The following is a 21323-nucleotide window of genomic DNA, read 5'->3' on the forward strand; positions in this document are numbered from 1 at the left end:
AAAGTGGGTTTTCAGAAGATGTTCCAGACATTTTAAAAAGGATTGCCCCAAATACAAATGATGGCTGCAATTAAATCTTGATAAAGTCGCTGGTCCTCTACCCTCAAGCAGGACAAGGGGTGCTCCAGGGACATTCTGGGAATAGAGCTCTAGTTGACACTGAGCCACCCTATCCTTAACCCTGATACTCTGGAGTGTCCCTGCCAGAGTTCTGAACTCATCTGGATGGTTGCAGGAGCCGACAAACCTGTGATGGTTCCTAAATCTCTATCCCTCCAACTGGGGGGTCCTGACTGACAATCATTGATTTTCGTGTGTTCCATTGGCTCCCATACAATACACCTCCTGGAAAGGAACTCCTTAGAAGCCTATCAAGCCCACGTTTCCTTGTCTTGAACCAGGGGAATAACGCTTGAATTGACAGCCCTGAGCTCAGCAGTAGAGTTAGAAAATGGAGACTAAGTTAGAAATCACATAACTAAATTGGTCTCCAGGATATGATATTTTGGCCTTCAGCTGGTTATTTTGAAAAGATTTCTAAATTTTCTCGAGGCTCATCTTTATTTTTCCTCATAAAATCCTGTGATAAATTCCTATAATTTTATGTTTTCTTGGAACCCATTGTGATCCTCCTTGAAAAAGCTTAGATTCTCTCAGCTATTTGACATGAAATTGCTACCCTGTTTTCTCTAAAACTCAGTGAGGGCTTTGGCCATGTGAGACATAAATTTTAACCTGTTCCATTTACAGAGACACAGTTTGAATCCAACCATCCTTTTAAACAAGTAAGTTACACCTAACACATGGCTAAAATTTTAAAATTAAAGCTATACAATCTTTATTTGTCTCCGTATATATTTTTATGTGTAGAGGTGTATGCACGTCTGTTCGTATATTGTCTACATAATACCAAGTTGATTTTGTTTGTTCGTTTTTGTTGAGCCACCGTGCCTGGCCCCAAATTGACTTAAATAAATGTGAGTATTCATAAATTAAGTAAATAAATCCAAATGCTTTTCAAGTTTATGTGACTTTAGTCAACTTTTGGCAGCTAACACTAGTTTAATACTGTTTGCTTAATAAAAGTAACCAGATCTTCTGAGTTATCAGCAAAATATGCGTGTATTTAACGTTAAGATTCTTGCTTTCATGATATGTGCCTAACAGACAAGTAATATAAAAATAGTTAATAGAAAATTTAACTTGAGATGATGGCTAGAATTGTCTAATGTCTCATGGAATTTTTCAAATTGTTAAGAATGAATACATTAAGGCTGGGTGCGGTGGCTCACGCCTGTAATGCCTGCACTTTGGGAGGCTGAGGCAGGCGGATCATGAGGTCAGGAGCTCTAGACCAGCCTGACCAACGTGGTGAGACCCTGTCTCTACTAAAAATACAAAAATTAGCCAGGCGTGTTGGCGGGCACCCGTAGTCCCAGCTACCAGGAGGCTGAGGCAGGAAAATCAATTGAACCCAGGAGGTGGAGGTTGCAGTGAACTAAGATTGCACCACTGCACTCCAGCCTGGACAACAGAGCGAAACTCTATCTCAAAAAAAAAAAAAAAAAAAAAATTGCAAGAGGTTTTGATTTTTAATTCTGAAATCTGTTTTTTAACAGCCACCCTCTGAACTACAACAGTTTCTATTCCTGCCACATTTCTTCCTGAGATCTATCTAATTTCTCAAGTTTCAGGTTAGAAATGCAGCTCTTCGGCTGGGTGCAGTGGCTCACACCTGTAATCCCCGCATTTTGGGAGACCAAGGCGAGCCAATCACCTGAGGTCAGGAGTTCGAGACCAGCCTGGCCAACATGGTGAAACCCTGCCTCCACTAAAAATACAAAAATTAGCCGGGTATGGGGGCGTGCACCTGTAATCCCAGCTACTCAGGAGGCTGAGGCAGGAGAATCACTTGAACCTGAGAGGTGGAGGTTGCAGTGAGGCGAGATTGCGCCATTACAGTCCCACCTGGGCGACAGAGCAAGACTCCGTCTCAAAAAAAACCAAAAAACAAAAAACAAAAAGAAATGCATTTCTTCTTTCTAACCTTGAAAAGGTCTATCTTTTTCCTTGGCTGGGGTAATATCTTTTTTCTTCAACCTTTTCTTCGGCTACTGTAACTTTTTTTCTCCCATTCTAACTCTGCTGTTATGGCCTGATGCTGAAATGTTTACCTTGAAGGTCTAGAGAAGCAATGTTCCCTTCAGTGTAACTTGATTCTGTATTCTTGGGTTTTCTTGATGTGTCTGAGTTGTTCCATGTAGCCAGGAATCTTCCCATGCTGTTACTAAGAGCCATGAGTTTCCCTGCTCAAGGTACTAGTTTTCTTGTTTACATCTTTCTATAATATGAGTACATTCTTAACCCTGGACACACTCTTCCTGTGTCTGATTAAATTCAAATACCAGGTTAACTTTCAGTTTATCTAAAAAACCTACAGGAGGTTTTTCTTTACCTTTTAGGTAACTGACCTAGAAAACAAAGACTCTGTGTTTACTAAGATAATTTCCTGTGTTTTATGTTATCTTTATTGAATTTTTGGTTACTTAGGAAAACTAATAGCTACTTGGGAGGCTGAGGCAGGAGGATCACTTGAGCCTAGGAGTTTGAGGCTGCAGCAAACACACCACTGTACTCCAGCCTGGGTGACAGATCGAGACCCTGTCTCTAAAAAAAAAAGGAAAACTGGCCAGGTACGGTGGCTCACTCCTGGAATCCTAGCACTTTAGGAGGCTGAGGCAGGTGGATCACTTGCGGTCAGGAGTTCGAGACTGGCCTGGCCAACATGGCAAAACCCCGTCTCTACTAAAAATATAAAAATTAGCTGGGCATGGTGGCACACATTTATAATTCCAGCTATTTGGGAGGCTGAGCTCAGCAGGAGAATCGCTTGAACCCGGGAGGTGGAGGTTGCAGTGAGCCAAGATCATGCCATTGCACTCCGGCCTGGGCTACAACAATGAAACACTGAAGCTCTGTCTCAAAAAAAAAAAGAAAACTGAGCTTTAAAAGGTTAGAGTTTTTATATCCATGTAACATTCTTTATTGCTTTTTAAGTCTTTTTATTATCACTCTGGTTAAATGAATAACTACTATTTAGTAGTGACTTGTGATTCTCTTTTGATCAAGTATTTTGAACCTTTTTACATATTTGGTGGGTTTCCCCCAGGAACAAGATTCTAAATTAAGTATTTTTGACCTAAAATTAACTTTAAGATTTCCCAGTAGGATCTCTGGAGAGCATCAAATAATGTATTTTTCATCTTGTAGAGATATTAAATGATTAGACTTATTGGGCAAGTCACGTGGGAAGCATTATCAAACAAGAAATAGTGTTCAATTTCCTTTAAGTTATATTTGTGTAATGCATTATTAATATATGTTCCAAAATCGTATGTGATTCCTAAGATTCTGATCTGTTATATGTACTATCAGTCATGATTTTGATTATTATTAGCTCGTATGTGTCAGAAATAATCAAATTTCTTTCTCAATTGCATCTTTATGGCCATTCTAAGTCTTATGTAATCCACTGACAATTATGGTTTTACTTTTATTCTTCTAAAAAAGCTATTTATAATCAGTTACAGTCCAAAAATTTGCTGCTTCATCAAGGAAATTCATGGAAAAGACACCAAGTTAAGAATTCCCTCCAGCCTCACTGGAAGGGGACCCTATCAGGTACTTTTAACCAGCCTGTGTGCTGCTAAATTACAGGGCATTGAGTCATGGATCCATATTTCTCATTTAAAAAGAAGGCTCTTGATCCTTCTACCAAGTGAACCTCCCAACTGGTCACTGATATCAAACTCAAGTTAATCAAACTACAGCCACCGGGACAAGAAGACAACATCTGAGGTAGACTGCTTTCTCCCAAGATACCAGAGCAGGCCTGTATAACCTCTTTCTTATCTTGAGCTAACATGCCTAGTCCTTATGTTTACTTTGTAATTATTTTAATTATCACAGCTTTGAGAATCTTGTGCATCCTGGGTGTCTTATGCCACTCTGGGGTAATTCCATATATTCCACTGTTTAGACACACCATGGGACTCATTGCCTTGCTGGACTCTTTATAATCCCCTCTTTTTACACCATGCCTTACTTCTTCCTTTTCCTTTCTTTCTTGACTCTGCTTTCCAGTTCTTCCTACTCATGGGAAGATAATGCCTAGATACAGCAATCCCAATCCCTTGCCTCTGCAGGCAAAAGCTAACTGAGCATTGGATACGCCGCCTTTCCCCCTGCTGAATTCATTGGAGGAAACAGGAATCCTATAATTATCCTAGTGACCAGCTTCCTTAATGTAGTGCTCAGTTGCTTGGTACCCCTGTTTGATCCACTGACTGTTGACTATTGGGTGCATATTCATGCTCCTGAGGTTCATCCTTGTTTTCTCCTCACTGGTATATCCCATAAATACCTTCCTGTTACCCTACCTTGCATTTCCTCCCCTTCTTCTGAATACTCACCACCACTTCTACTCTATATCTTGCAAAATCCCATAGAAACAGAACACTTAGTAAGACTCCTCTCTGCAGAATATACCAAAAAAAGCTTAAGAGTCTCCTCCATGGTTCCCCAAATCTACCGGTTGGATCATACCACTGTGTCATTACCTAAGACAGGTACTTGGTTTGACCACATACCCTCTTTTGCCTGTAAACAGCTCCCTGAATTTTCATAACCTCTCAGGATAATTATGTGCCCCTTCAGGCTGTGTTTTTGGCTGCAACTACGTCATCCAAAAAGATTTTTTCTACCCTTGCCTCAGGTCCCGAGAAAACACAGGCATTTACTTTCCGGGTCAAGTCGTTGCTCCTGTCACCATTATTAATTCTGTAACTCAGGGAATATAGACTCTACATCCCAGGGCCAAAAGAGCTCTACCAATAAGTGATGACTATGCTGGTGAGAACCCCTCAGATTATAAAGATGGTAGCTGTGGATACCCTCAAGGATGTGATTTACCTGGTGGGCTTAACCCTAGTGAAGGATCTAAATGGGAAAGGATTCTCGGGTCCTGGCTTGGGCTAGACCCTGCTTAGAATGAATATAGGATCAGAAACCTTTCCTGTAGTTAGCAGAATTGCCCACTCCACTGCCTCTACCATCAGGGCACAACAGAGATTTCTAGATTCCCTTGCCCATGTGATCCTGCACAACCACATTGCATTAGACTGTCTCCTCATGGCATGTGGTGGTGTTTATGCTGTCACTAACACTTCCTGTTGCACCTGGGTAAATACTTCCAGTCAGGTTGAATTAGAAACATCTGAGATCCAAAGTTGGCCAAATCCTACAGCTGGCCGTCTGAAAAGGACACCTTCAGAAAGCCTCCTGGCTGGGCTTACTGCATTAGAATTCCAATTTCCAGATATTTTCATCCGTCTTCTTCTGGTATAGGATTCCTTCTGTGTTCTATCCTACAAATCGTAGTGAATCTCCTTGGACTAAGCACTTGGCTCCCCTTTAAAATCGTTCTAGTCTGCTTTAACAGATGCCTGCAAGAGACCCTCACCAGGATCGTGCTGACCCAACACCTTGAGACTTTAGACTCGTTCCAGCTGGAAACTGAAGCCAAGTTAAGCCAAGAGATGTTAATTCAAATTTAACGGGTGCCTGAGTGCCTCTCATAAGTAAATGGCTCTAGTTGCTCAGTCGGTCACTGCATTGTCAAAGGATTTCTGCACGGGACTAGAAGAATCTGGAACAGGTTGCCAGCCACTCTAGCAGGATGATGGGATGCAACCAACCTAATCAATCATCAGTGCTATCTGATAGCACTATTGATAAACAGGGAGGGGGGTGGATTTGAACCTTGAAAGAGCCAGTCCCTCAGATGAATCCTGAGTGGTTAATAGCCTAAATTCAAGAGCCAAGTGGCCATTTGCTTACTAGAGGTCACACACATACTAGGAGTTCCTGGAAAACCTGCATGTCTGCTTAACTTAGGGGCTTTCATAGCTGCCTGTTCATGTTTGTGCTGCCTGAGCCAACCAATAGGCTGTGACCTATGTCAACCAATCAGAACTCAGCAAATGTTGATCAATCAGAACTCACCAAACATCAACCGGTCAGAACTAAGCAAGCCTCAATCCTTTATTTGACTAAGTGGACCTGAGTGGGAACCTGGATGGGATCTTTCACTATAAAAGAAAAACCTTTCGTTTGTTTTCTGGGACGTACCTTCATTTTACACTGAAGGCTGTGTCTCTTCAGTTTGCCAACTGTTAGGGGAATAAAGTCTCTTTCCTCTAAATTCCCTTTCAGAAAACTTTTGTTCACAGGATAATAGTCATACCCATCCCATTGGTCCAAGCTGAGGATTAGCTGCGTCGAATCATGTAAAACAGTTCATTTAGGTAGGTGCTCAGGACTTGTTGGCTGTGATTTTGATAATGATCACAGCAGCGATGCTAATGACAACTCCTTTGTGTCATCCTACTGTACCATACTTCCACGTCACACCTGAAGTCTAATGGGTAATACTATACATTCGTTCATTCTCATATATGCACCTAAGGATGGTATGGCTTTGCTCTTTTATCCTGCCACGCTTTTCCTCAGCTCCTTGAAATTGGATCCACTGGTATGCCCCACTTTCTGGTTGAGGCTGAATCCAAACTCTAATACCTATATCACTCTGGGCTGTATTATGGGTTGCATTGTGTCCCCCCTCCCCAAATTCATACATTGAAGTCCTAACCCCCATGACCTCAGAATGTGACCTTGTCTGAATATAGGGTTACTGTAAATATAGGGTTAATTCATTAATGTGATGAATAAAGTTAAAATAAGGTCATACTGAAATAGGGTGGGCCATTAATCCAAATATGACAGGTGTTCTTATGAGAAAGTGGAATTTGGACATGAAGACAGACAGAAAACACACACACACACTCAGAGAGAGACAGAGAGAGAGAGAAAGAGAGAGAGACGGAGAGAGAGAGAAAAAGAGACAGAGAGAGAGAGAGAGAGAGACAGAGAGAGCAATCACGTGAAGATTGCAGTTATGCTGCCACAAGCCAAGGAACTACCAGAATCTAGGAGAGGTGCCTGCAACAGATCCTTCTCTAGCACCTTCAGAGGGAGCATGGCTCTTCTGACACCTTGATCTTGAACTTCTAGCCTCCAGAACGGTGAGACGATAAATTGCTGTTGTTTATATGCTCTGTTTGTGGTACTTTGTTACAGCAGCTGTAGGAAACTAACACAGGGTGTAATGAATTGATGACTCTGGGCACAGTTCCCAGGGGTTTGGTTGCAATGGCTGGGCTCCCTGAGTTACCCCCAAGTCTCTCGCTGCCAGGAATCCTAGAGCTTGGACCCTAGAGAGATCCCCCAGTGTCCCATGTTGGCTTTTTCTGAACTCATTGAGGGCAGATGGGTTACTTGCCTAACATCTAGTTTCTCCTGGTAAGATTGAAGCCTCACCTATCCTCAGCTTAAGTGATGCTTCCTGAAACCAGACCCTGCTTGGGCGTCTACAGCCTGAAAGGCAGAGCCTCTTGTGTATGTGAAATGTGATTGTCTGTTGCTGGGCTTCTAGGTGCGAAACCTCTGCCCGGCTTCCACACGTGCCCACCCACACTCTGTGCCCATGCCTGCCCATCAGACTTGTACACTGACCACTTCGGAAATGAGTGCCTGGCTTGCCCTTATGGACACTGTTTGGATCACCTGTTGCTCTGTTCGGGCCCAGCAGTGTCACTTCTGCCAGGCCCCAGCTTGGAGCTCCCTGAGCTCTGATTTCATTGCTGAGCAACCTGTAACAGTTCCCTCAGGGGTTCACAGAAAACAATTATGACCTCAGATAAATAAAATATTCTGCTTAATAATAAACTGGATCTTTTAACTGTTAAAAATATTCATTGTAGAAAAATCAGGAGAAAAAAGAAAGAAAACTAATGACTTATAATCACATTACTTAGAGACACTGTTACTATTTTGGTTTATGTTCTAGAACTTTTTCTCATTTCACTCATTGTTTAGTTACTTGATTTTTATTTTATCAAAGTAATATCAACACAGAGTTGGAAAAACTCAAATAGTTCTAACAGGCTTTTGTAAAATGCAATGGTTCCATCTCTCCCTTCCCCAATCCCTCCACATTTCTCTTCCACTCTAAGGACAAGCACTTTCAATTATTTTATCTGTCTCTTCTGGCCCTTACACATCTAATTGTTTCCAAAATTTAGACATTATCTACTGACTTCCTATTGTAGCAAATGAAGATTTAGCTTTCTTACAATGTCTCCGTCTCTGAATCCCTTTCCTTTATCCTGCCAACATAGTCATTCCACATTATTGGAGACAATATTCAGAATATTAATATATGTATACAAATAATCTTCACAGCTGAAGGTTGGAGTGTGACATTTCCTTCTTTTTGTTTCTTTTCCTGAAAGTAACAATGGCCCATGTCTTTAGTTAGTTTTCTTTGTGCTCATTGCTCATTCTTTGCACACATCTCACAGCCCACAGTGTAATTTTCCTCGAGCTGACTTGCATCAGGGAATCCATTAATCCCATTTTTCTTCCCTGAAGCCATCCCTTAGAAGCTTCCATTCTCTTCCCTGTGCTGCTAGCTTCCTGGGATCCCTGGGCAGCTCTAATCCTGGGATTTCTGTTTGCTCTAATTCTTGGAATTCCCCTTATCTTTGTCCTGTGCTGTATTTCTGTTTTTCTGGATCTCATGCCTTTTTTTCTTTTGTACAGGTAATGCCATTGTGAACATTAATGTTTATGTCTTTTAGTGTACATGTGTGTGCTTTTCTGTTGGGTTGATATGTCGAAAGGGGATTTCTGGGTCTTAGGGGATGGGTTTTTCCAGTTTTAGTTGATACTGCCAGTTTTCCAAAGTAACTGCACCAATTTATGCTCCTACTGGCAGTTTCATTGGCCCCACATCCTCACCAGTACTTGATATTTTTGGTTTTAAAATATGAGCCATTCTAATTGGGTGCATATTGTTATTTCATTGCAATTTTAATTTGCATCTCTTGATGACTTATGATGATATATGTTTCTGGTCATTTGTATATCTTGTTCAGAGAGTGCCTATTTAAGTTTCTGTCCATTTTTCTATTGGCTTATCTGTCATTTTCTTACTAATTAATAATTGTTTTTTCTGGATAAAAATTTTTAAAATCAGATACATCATTGTAAATATTTTTCTGCCTTTTGATGACATGCTTTTTCACAATGTACACAAATTCTTCACTTTTCTAATTCATTAATCTTTTCCTTTAGGGATGATTTTTAAACATGTCTTATTTAATAAGTCTTTGTCTACTCAAGGGTCATGAAGATATCTCCTTATTTTATTTTTAAGAAGCTTTATTTGTGTTACCTCTCAGATTTAGATTTACCAGATTTTAAAAAATTCTCCCTGGGCCTGATTTTGTGTATGGTGTGAGGTAGTGGCCCAGGTTGATCTTTTTCCATAAATATATGCAATATTAAAGAGTTTGTAAATGATTGACATTGCTTCTTCCTAATTAGTCTGGAAGACTTCACTGATGTATTTTCTGGAGTTTTCATTTCATTGTATTCTGCCATTGTTGGAATAGTATTCTGTAGGTGCCAATCTGGTCATGTTAATTGTGTTGTTTAGAGCATCTACATTTTTACTGATTGTATTTTTGTCTGCATGTTCTACTAGTTTCAGAGACTGTGTCAAAATCTCCTACTTTTTTTTTTTTTTTTTGCTTAGTTTTATTTCTTTTTTAGTTTCAACAATTTGCATTTGTGTATTTTTTTGGTTTCACTAATTTCTTCTTTATGTATTTTGAAGCTATGTTATTGGATGCATATGATTTAGAATTGGTAGAAGTGATATCTTCATGGTGATCCGAGCACTTCTTCATTACATTGTGATCCTCCTCATTTCTTGTGGTGTTTCTTGCTTTAAAGTTGACTTTGATTGTAACATAACTACAAGGCACTCTTGAAAACAGTATGTAGTTCACATAGTGATGGTAGAAGCATAAAAGGCAAGATCGTAACTGCCCAATGGGCTCACCTTGCCTGCTGCCTAGACTGAGCCAATGTATCAAGACAGGGGAATTGCAATAGAGAAAGAGTTATTCACACAGAGCCGGCTGTATGGGAGAACAGAGTTTTATTATTACTCAAATCAGTCTCCCTGAGCATTTGGGGAGCAGAGTTTTTAAGGACAACTTGGTGGGTGTGTGGGAAGCCAGTGAGTCAGGAGTGCTGATTGGTCAGAGATGAAATCATAGGGAGTTGAAGCTGTCTTCTTGTGTTGAGTCAGTTCCTGGATAAGGGGCCGCAAGATCAGATGAACCAGTTTATTGATCTAAGTGGTGCCATCAAGTGCAGGGTCTGCAAAATATCTCAAGCATTGATCTTAGGAGCAATTTAGGGAGGGTCAGAATCTTGTAGCTTCCAGCTGCATGATTCCTAAATGATAGTTTCTAATCTTATGGCTACTCTCAGTCCTACAAAAGCAATCTAGTCCCCAGGCAAAAAGAAGGTCTGCTTTGGGAAAGGGCTCTTATGATCTTTATTTTAAACTATAAACTAAGTTTCTCCCAAAGTTAGTTCAGCCTACACCCAGAATGAACAAGCACAGCTTGCAGGTTAGAAGAAGATGGAGTTGGTTAAATTAGATCTCTTTTGCTGTCTCAGTCATAATTTTGCAAAGGTGGTGTCAAGATCAGTTATGAGTTTTAAGCCTCTGGTCACATCGCATCTACCTATAACTGATTGGCCAAAGCAAGCCACATGGCTGAGTTGAAAATCAAGGAGCAGGGAAATGTACTTCTCCTCAAGTGTGAGGAAGTTCAGTTACATAAGAAAGGGAGTGAGGAAGAATCAGCCCTTATTTCAAGCATCTCTGTTGTTCTTATCTTGTAAGATTAAAAAAATTTTTAACTACTCATTTCCTGGGATTGTGGAAGGAGGAAGAATTATATATCCAATCTCTCATTTTAACTCAAAATATTACTTTTTTCTTGAGAGATTCTCATCTACTAATGTCATTATGTGATGCACTTCAAATGTCAAGTTTTATCTCTATTAGTTTTCTATTTCCATGTAACAAATCACCACAAATTTATCATCTTTAAACAATATGCGTTTATAAATTCACTATTTTCATGAGTCAGGAGTCTGAGCACAGCTCCTCTGGATGTTTGCATAGGGTGTTGGCCAGTATGCATTCTCATGTGGTGCATGTTGTTCTCTTCTAAGTTCACGTGCTTGCTGGAAGATCAGTTCCGTCATATCTTAGGACAAGGCCCAGCTTGGATACCTCTCCACTTGCAGGGGGACAACAATGAAGAGAATCCAGAATCCAATACTTGGCCCTGTCTTTGCCCTCTGGGATACTGCAGGTGCTGAGAAGATTTCAGCAGCTGCAGGTCCTGGGGGAAAAATCCAACTGTAGAAATAAAACAGCAATTGAAGAGCATGAAGACAGAGAAGATGTATCCTGGGGGTTCTCACCCAGTATGATAAAGGGCCTTGCAGGGGGACAAACAGGACAATGGGAAACTCAGGAGAAGGTGATATTCAGAAGCCCCAGACAACACAGAGGGGAAGCCTGATATTCACAATAGCTATAGTCTAATAACAGCTAACACCTAATGAGTCCTTCAGTGACAGGCATTGTATTGATATGCACTTTTCATCCCTATGTATTTACTCCTCACAATAAGCCTAGGAGGTAGCTGGCATTACAATCTTCATTCCCAAATGAGGAAGCTGTGGTCCAGAGAAGTAAAGTAACTTGCTCAACATCACAGAGCTCTGTTAAATAAAGTTTATGGGAGGCCATTGAATTGGACTGAATTCCTGCACTAGGCCCCAACAGACCTACCCCAAATAGAGTTACTCATACTATGGTTCCACATCACCAAACCAGATGCTAAGCTGTTTACTTGTAAAGTCTGATCTTTTGAGAAATCAGAAGAGATATGATAGCCCCACCTCACTAAGCCACCAAGACTCTCTGTAAGGAAAGTAACTTTGAAATGACAAGTCCACCTTATGTTCCTTGTTTCGGCTTTCTTCAGCCTTTTCTGCCTATGAAGCCTGCCCTCCATGCTCAGCTCAGTTGAGCTCCCTTCTATTTTGTGGGCTGGATGCTGTCTGGTTCATGAATCACTAATAATTGTCTGTTAGATCTTTTAATCTCAATTTGTTGAAAGTTGGTTCTTTGACAGCTTGTAAGTAGGAATAGAAACCCAGAATAAAACCTAAAATGTTCTTGCCCAAATCTGGCTCATGAGCAACACCCAGTAGGATCTATGAGCAGATGAGGTCCCCTAGAGAGATAAAAGCTGTCAGGCCCCAGTGAGAGGTGAAGCCCTGGCTGCGCTTCTGGGTTGGGTAGGGACTTGGAGAACTTTTATGTCTAGCTAAAGGATTGTAAATGCCCCAATCAGCGCTCTGTGTTTAGCTAAAGGTTTGTAAACACACCAATCAGCACTCTGTAAAATGGACCAATCAGCAGGACATGGGTGGGGCCAAATGAGGGAATAAAAGCTGGCCACCTGAGCCAGCAGCGGCAACCCGCTGGGGTCCCCTTCCATGCTGTGGAAGCTTTGTTCTTTCGCTCTTCACAATAAATCTTGCTGCTGCTCACTCTTTGGGTCTGCACTGCCTTTATGAGCTGTAACACTCACTGTGAAGGTCTGCGGTTTCACTCCTGTAGTCAGTGAGACCATGAACCCACTGGGAGGAACAAACGACTCCGGATGTGTCACCTTTAAGAGCTGTAACACTCACTGCAAAGGTGTGCAGCTTCACTCCTGAAGGCAGTGAGACCACGAACCCACTGGAAGGAAGAAACAACTCCGGACACACCACCTTTAAGAGCTGTAACACTCACTGTGAAGGTCTGCGGCTTCACTCCTGAAGTCAAGTGAGACCACAAACCCACCAGAAGGAAGAAACTCTGGGTACATCAGAATATCTGAAGCAACAAACTCCAGACACAGCATCTTTAAGAACTGTAACACTCGGCTGGGCATGGCGGCTCACACCTGTAATCCCAGCACTTTGGGAGGCCAAGGTGGGTGGATCACGAGGTCAGGAGATTGAGGCCATCTTGGCTAACATGGTGAAACCCTGTCTCTACTAAAAATACAAAAAGTTAGCTGGGTGTGGTGGCAGGCACCTGTGGTCCCAGCTATTTGGGAAGCTGAGGCAGAAGAATGGCATGAACCCCGGAGGTGGAACTTGCAGTGAGCCGAGATGGTGCTACTGCACTCCAGCCTGGGCCACAGAGTGAGACTCCATCTCGAAACAAAACAAAACAAAACAAACAAACAAAAAAACTGTAACACTCACTGTGGGGATCCAAGGCTTCATTCTTGAAGTCAGCGAGACCAAGAACCCACGGGAAGGAACCAGTTCTGGACACATTTTGGCTACCCAAATGGGACAATCACCAAGCGATGAGTACCATTGGACCCCTTTCACTTGCTATTCTGTCCTATTTTTCCTTAGAATTCGGTGGCTAAATACTGGGCACCTGTCAGCCAGTTAAAAGTGACTAGCATGGACTAGTCACGGGTGTCAGGGATAAAGACTAAGGACTAAAGACACGGGTGTCAGGCTTTCTGGGAAAGGGCTCTCTAACAACCCCCGACTCTTTGGGAGTGGGAGAGTTGGTTTGCCTGGAACCAGCTTCTGCTTTTCCTGTACTTCTGGGCTGAGCCAAGGGTCAACAGAGAGGAAAGCCATACAACTCTGGGGTCCCAACAACAGGTTGGTTGACCCTGCAGTCATGAGCAGAACTCTCAAAGTCATGTCGTCCAAGCGAGACTCACCCATCTATCCTATCTATCCTGACTCTTGCCTCCTGGGTCCTAGTGCCTGTCATATAATCTTCCTCTCCCCTCTCTTCTCCTTGGCTAGTCCCACTTCTAAAAACCACTGCCTGTCTCTGGTGCTTTTCTAGTTTCTCCTATAAGAATGATTTCTAGTATAAACTTCAGTACTGTTACTTTCTTTAGGCACCTGGGCTCACCAATCAGAAAGACATAATTTTTGCCCAAAGCCCTGTTGGGACAGGGGGACTATCTGGAATTCTAGGATCCCTCCTCAGACAAGCAGGCCTAACAGAAACTATTCCTGAAGCTAGGATATGGGGAGCTTCAGAAATGATATCCTTCTTATTCAAGTGAGGACAAAAGGTGTCACTCTTCCAACCCTGGAGATCCCTTCCCTCACTCAGGGTATGGCCCTCCACTTCATTTTTGGAGCATAACGTCTTTATAGGACAGGAGTAAAGTCCCAGTACTAACAGGAGAATGCTTAGGACTCTTAACAGGTTTTCGAGAATGAGTCGGTAAGGGCCAGTAAATCCTATTTTTCTCAGTCCTCCTTGTTGTCTAGGAGGAAAACTAGTGTTTCTGCTGCTGCGTTGGTGAGTGCAACTATTCTGATCAGCAGGGTCCAAGGACCATTGTGGGTTCTTGGGCAGGGGGAGAAACAAAACAAACCAAAATCGCGGGCAGTTTTGTCTTCCAGATGGGAAACACTCAGGCATCAACAGGCTGACCCTTGAAATGCATCCTAAGCCACTGGGACCAATTTGACCCACAAACCCTGAAAAAGAGGTGGCTCATTTTTTTTCTGCACTATGGCCTGGCCCCAATATTCTCTCTCTGATGGGGAAAAATGGCCACTTGAGGGAAGTATAAATTACAATACTATCCTGCAGCTTGACCTTTTCTGTAAGAGGGAAGGTAAATGGAATGAAATACCTTGTGTCCGAGCTTTCTTTTCATTGAAGGAGAATACACAACTATGCAAAGCTTGGAATTTACATCCCACAGGAGAAACTCTCAGCTTACCCCCATAGCCTAGCCTCCCTATAGCCCCCCTTCCTATTAATAATAAGCCTCCTCTAATCTCCCCCTCCCAGAAGGAAATAAGCAGAGAAATCTCCAAGGGACCACAAAACCCCCCCAGGCTATCGGTTATGTCCCCTTCAAGCTGTAGGGGGAGGGGAATTTGGCCCAACCCAGGTACATGTCCCCTTCTCCCTCTCTGATTTAAAGGAGATCAAGGCAGACCTGGGGAAGTTTTCAGATGATCCTGATAGGTACATAGATGTCCTACAGGGTCTAGGGCAAGCCTTCTGTCTCCCTTGGAGAGATGTCAGGCTATTGTTAGATCAAACCCTGGCCTTTAATGAAAAGAATGTGGCTTTAGCTGCAGCCCGAGAGTTTGGAGATACTTGGTATCTTAGTCAAGTAAATGATAGAATGACAGCCAAAGAAAGGGACAAATTCTCTACCAGTCAGCAGGCTGTCCCCAGTATGTATCCCCACTGGGACCTCAGCTCAGATCGTGGGGACTGGAGTCGTAAACATGTGTTGACCTGTGTTCTAGAAGGACTAAGGAGAATTAGGAAAGAGCCCATGAATTAGTCAATGATGTCCACCATAACTCAGGGAAAGGAAGATAATCCTTCGGCCTTCCTTGAGTGGCTAAGGGAGTTCTTAAGAAAATATACTCCCCTGTCACCCGACTCCTTCAAGGGTCATTTGATCCTAAAAGATAAGTTTATTACCCAATCAGCCACAGATATTAGGAGAAAGCTCCAGAAGAAAGCCCTGGGCCCTGAACAAAACCTGGAGGTATTATTAAACCTGGAAACCTTGGTGTTCTATAATAGGGACCAAGAGGAAAAGGCCCAAAAGGAAAAGAGATATCAGAGAAAGGCCGCAGCCTTAGTTGTGGCCCTCAGACAAACAAACCTTGGTGGTTCAGAGAGGACAGAAAATGGAGCAGGCCAATCACCTGGTAGGGCTTGTTATCAGTGTGGCTTACAAGGACACTTTAAAAAAGATTGTCCAATGAGAAACAAGCCACCCCCTCATCCATGTCTGCTATGCTGAGGTAATCACTGGAAGGCACACTGCCCCAGAGTACAATGGTTCTCTGGGCCAGAAGCCCCCAGCCAGATGATCCAACAACAGGACTGAAGGTGCCCAGGGCAAACGCCAGCTCATGTCATCCACACTGAGCCCCAGGTAAGTTTAACCATTGAGGGCCAGGAAATTGACTTCCTCCTGGACTCTGGCTCGGCCTTCTCAGTGTTAATCTCCTGTCCCGGACGACTGTCCTCAAGGTCTGTTACCATCTGAGGAATTCTGGAACAGCCTGTAACCAGGTATTTCTCCCATCTCCTCAGTTGTAATTGGGAGACTTTGCTCTTTTCACATGCCCTTCTTGTTATGCCTGAAAGTCCCACACCTTTATTAGGGAGGGACGTATTAGCCAAAGCTGGAGCTATTATTCACATGAATATGGGGAACAAGTTACCCATTTGTTGTCTCTTGCTTGAGAAGGGAATCAACCCTGAAGTCTGGGCATTGGAAGGACAATTTGGAAGGGCAATTTTGCCTGCCCAGTCCAAATCAGGCTAAAAGAGCCCACCACTTTTCCTTATCAAAGGCAATATCCCTTAAGGCCTGAAGCTCATAAAGGATTACAGGATATTGTTAAACACTTAAAAGCTCAAGGCTTAATAAGGAAATGCAGCAGTACCTGCAACACCCCGATTCTAGGAGTACAAAAGCCAAATGGTTAGTGGAGACTAGTGCAAGATCTTAGACTCATCAATGAGGCATTAATTCCTCTATATCCAGTTGTACCCAACCCCTATAACCTGCTCTCAAATACTGTAGGAAGCAGAATAGTTCACTGTTCTGGACCTCAAGGATGCCTTCTTCTGTATTGCCCTGCACTCTGACTCCCAGTTTTTCTTTGCCTTTGAGGATCCCACAGACCACACATTCCAACTTATGTGGACAGTCTTGCCCCAAGGATTTAGGGATAGCCCTCATCTATTTGGTCACGCACTGGCCCAAGATCTAGGCCACTTCAGGTCCAGGCAGTCTGGTCCTTCAGTACATGGATGATTTACTTTTGGCTACCAGTTCAGAAGCCTCATGCCACCTGGCTACTCTAGATCTCTTGAACTTTCTAGTTAATCAAGAGTACAAGGCATCTAGGTTGAAGGTCCAGCTTTGCTACAGCTGGTCAAATATTTAGGCCTAATCTTAGCCAGAGGGACCAGGGCCCTCAGCAAGGAATGAATACAGTCTATACTGGCTTATCCTTGCCCTAAGACATTAAAACAGTTGTGGAGGTTCCTTGGAATCACCAACTTTTGCTGACTATGGATCCCCAGATACAGTGAGATAGCTAGGCTGCTCTATACTCTAATCAAGGAGACCCAGAGGGCAAATACTCATCTAGTAGAATGGAAACCAGGGGCAGAAACAGCCTTCAAACCCTTAAAGCAGGCCCTAGTACAAGCTCCAGCTTTAAGCCTTCCCACAGGACAAAACTTCTTTTTGTACATCACAGAGAGAGCAGGGATAGCTCTTGGAGTCCTTACTCAGACTCGTGGGACAACCCCACAACCGGTGGCATACCTAAGTTAGGAAATTGATGCAGTAGCAAAAGGCTGGCCTCACTGTTTACGGGTAGTTGCGGCGGTGGCTGTTTTAGTGTCAGAGGCTATCAAAATAATACAAGGAAAGGATCTCACTGTCTGGACTACTCATGATGTAAATGCATACTAGGTGCCAAAGGAAGTTTATGGCTATCAGACAACTGCCTACTTAGATACCAGGTGCTACTCCTTGAGGGACCAGTGCTTCAAAAAATGTGTGTGTGGCCCTCAACCCTGCAACTTTTCTCCCAGAGGATGAGGAACCAATCGAGCATGACTGCCAACAAATTATAGTCCAGACTTATGCTGCCCAAGATGATCTCTTAGAAGTCCCCTTAGTTAATCCTGACCTTAACCTATATACCAATGGAAGTTCATTTGTGGAGAATGGGATACGAAGGGCAGGTTATGCCATAGTGATGTAACCGTACTTCAAAATAAGCTTCTTCCCCCTGGGACCAGCGCCCAGTTAGCAGAACTAGTGGCACTTACCCAAGCCTTAGAACTGGGAAAGGGAAAAAGAATAAATGTGTATACAGATAGCAAGCATACTTATCTAATCCTACATGCGCATGCTGCAATATGGAAAGAAAGGGAGTTCCTAACCTCTGGGGAAACCCCCATTAAATACCACAAGGAAATTATGGAGTTATTGCACACAGTGCAAAAATCCAAGGAGGTGGCAGTCTTACAATGCCAAAGCCATCAGAAGGGTGAAGGAGAAAAAGCAGAAGGAAACTGTTGGGCAGATGCTGAGGCCAAAATTGCTGCCAGGTGGAAACTCCCATTAGAAATACCTATGGAAGGACCCTTGGTATGGAAAACCCCCTCCAAGAGATTAAGCTTCAGTATTCCCCGACTGAAACAGAATGGGGACTTTCATGGGGGCATAGTTTTCTCCCCTTGGGGTGGTTAATGACAGAAGAAGGAAAGGTACTTATATCTGAAGCCAACCAGTGGAAAATACTTAAAACTCTCCACCAAACTTTTCATATGGGTATTGAAAACACTCATCAAATGGCCAAATCCCTATTTACAGGGTCACATCTCCTCTGGACCATCCGACAGGTAGTCAAAGCCTGTGAGGTGTGCCAAAGGAATAATCCCTTGGTCCATTGTAAGACCCCCTCTAGGGGACAAAGAATAGGTCACTATCCTGGAGAGGACTGGCAGTTAGACTTCCCCCATATGCCTAAGTCAAAGGGATTTCAATACTTGTTGGTCTGTGCTGATACCTTTACAAATAGGATAGAAGCTTTCCCCTGCAAGACAGAGAAGGCTCAGGAAGTGATTAAAGTTCTAATTCATGAAATATTTCCTACATTTGGGCTTCTCCAAAGCTTAAGAGAGCAACAATGGTCCGGCTTTTGAAGCCATGATAACTCAGGGAATTTCCAGGATGCTAGGGATACAATATTACCTTCACTGCACCCGAAGGCCACAATCCTCAGGGAAGGTCAAGAAGGCAAATGAAACACTCCAGAGGCACTTAAGGAAACTTACACAAGAAACTCATCTCCCATGGCCTACTCTTTTGCCCATGGCCTTGTTGAGAATCTCCTCACAAAATGGGGCTCAGTCCATATGAAATGCTGTATGGATGACCTTTTCTCACAAATGACCTCTTACTTGATCAAGAAATGGCCAACTTGGTGAAAGATATGACTTCTTTGGCAAAATATCAATGAAACCTTAAAAACCTACCTGAAGGATGTCTCAGAGAAAAAGGAACAGAGTTGTTTCAACCAGGAGGTCTAGCGTTGGTCAAATCTCTCCCCTCTGCCTCATCATCTGTGGACTCTTTGTGGGAAGGACCATACTCGGTAATCCCGTCTAACCCCACTGCAGTTAAGGTGGCAGGAGTGGAATCTTGCACTCGTCACACCCGAGTTAAACTTTGGACACCCCCTGAGGAACCTGCAGGACGGTCAGCTCAGGAGTCCCAAGATCAGCCAGACCAGCCTCGATACACCTGTGAACTATTGGAGGACTCGCATCTCCTATTTTGGAAGGAAACATCCCAGACTAAAAAGGCTCCTACCAATGATCCTGAAGAAAAACCCCTTCCTCCTTAAAAAAGATAAGTGAAAACTTACAAAATCTTTATCTTTAACACCTCTCCTTACCCCTTTAATGGAATCCTTTTGCTAGTTCATCATATTATTAAGTAGCATACTAACCATACTCTTTGTGATAGGACTATATACTGTAGCTCCTGCTGGGACGAAAATCCTAATCACATCAATCTTCTTTCTATCTTTCTTCCGACAGCAATTTACCCCTACCTTTAACTCAGACTGGATAAAATGATCTCGTCATCCAGAGCACCCTCTTTAACCTTCCCATTTACTCTTTCCCTATCTATCCCTCCTGCTTCCTTGGATACCTTATAAAATCATCGCTCCCCTTCCACTAGCTCCTTACTACCTCTACAAGACTCTCAACTTAACCCACTCTCTGTTAAACCAGTCCATTTCTTCCCTGGCAAATGACTGTTGGCTTTGTATCTCTTGATCAACTTCTTATGTTGCCACTCCCATTCTTGCAAAAAACTGTGTCTTTACCAACTTAACCTACCACCCTCATTATGAAGGAAAAGACCCTTTCCAACTTCTAAATATGCAATCATTAGCCAACTTCCCCATCTCTGATAGGACCAAGAATACCCTAACAGGACGTGCAATCCAACTTTTACATTCTTACATTTCCAACCTCACCTATTACACAAGCAATGAAAAGTCCATACATGGCCCTGTAACTACGAATACCATCATAACTTTCCAAGCCCCTTTATGCATCCAATGCAACCTGTTATCAGGCCTGCCCCTGGGTCACCTACTACCCCATCAGTGTAATTACTCCCTACAATTTCAAGCCCCAACTGATCATAGTAACTTCCGAGTCACCCAAACAGCTCCATTCAGATGGCTTGTCCGCTTCTCAGGGCCCCCCAAAATCATCGCCTCCTCCCTGCTTAACAAACAGTCCAGGTTTTGTAATGGCAAACATACTCCCGGCATGACCATTCACCCCTGGACCCCCTGCAGCAGCGCCCCCACCACTAGTGAATGCCTTCTAATCCCCTCTTTCAGTCACTCTCTCGAGTGGTTCCTAGTAGATACAAAATTTTTTTTCTCCCGTGGGAAAATAGAACACAGGGAGCCACTCAGTTTGCTTCCAACACGCCTTTCCAGCTGCTCACTGGAGCTACCTTGGCAAGTACTCTAGGAGTATGGGAAAATGAAAACAACAAACTCTCACACCTTTTTAACATATACGACCAGTTCTGTCTACCCAGCCAAGATATATTCTTCTTATGTGGAATGTTGACCTATATCTGCCTCCCCACTAACTGGACCTTAGTCTTTCTAAGTCCCAACATTAACACTGCCCCAGGAAATCAGACCCTGTCAGTACCTCTCAAAGCTCAAGTCCATCAGCACAGAGCCATACAACTAATACCCCTACTTACAGGGTTAGGAATGGCTATTGCTACCAGAACCGGAATAGCCAGTTTATCTACTTCATTATCCTACTACCACACACTCTCAAAGGATTTCTCAGACAATTTGCAAGAAATAACAAAATCTATCCTTACTCTACAATCCCAAATAGACTCTTTGGCAGCAGTGACTCTCCAAAGCCACTGAGGCCTAGACCTCCTCACTGCTGAGAAAGGAGGACTGTGCACCTTCTTAGGGGAAGAGTGTTGTTTTTACACTAAACGGTCATGGATAGTACAAGATGCTGCCCAGTGTTTACAGGAAAAGGCTTCTGAAATCAGACAATGCCTTTCAAACTCTTATACCAACCTCTGCAGTTGGGCAATGTGGCTTCTCCGCTTTCTAGGTCCCATGGCAGCCATCTTGCTATT

The 21323-nt window shown here is 43.1% G+C and overlaps 1 long non-coding RNA gene across 3 annotated transcripts in view; it reads left to right on the top strand.

The window, feature by feature from the left end:
- The window catches only part of LOC126952557 (uncharacterized), a 34389-nt gene extending 20858 nt beyond the window's left edge, over positions 1–13531 (top strand). For all 3 annotated transcript variants that reach the window (XR_007724945.1, XR_007724947.1, XR_007724946.1), the window contains one exon: positions 751–13531. This is a non-coding gene — a long non-coding RNA (uncharacterized LOC126952557). The remainder of the gene's footprint in view (positions 1–750) is intronic.
- Positions 13532–21323: the final 7792 nt, after the last annotated feature.

The sequence above is a fragment of the Macaca thibetana genome, chromosome 4, assembly GCF_024542745.1.
Source record: "Macaca thibetana thibetana isolate TM-01 chromosome 4, ASM2454274v1, whole genome shotgun sequence".
In the NCBI taxonomy this organism is placed as follows: Eukaryota; Metazoa; Chordata; class Mammalia; order Primates; family Cercopithecidae; genus Macaca; species Macaca thibetana.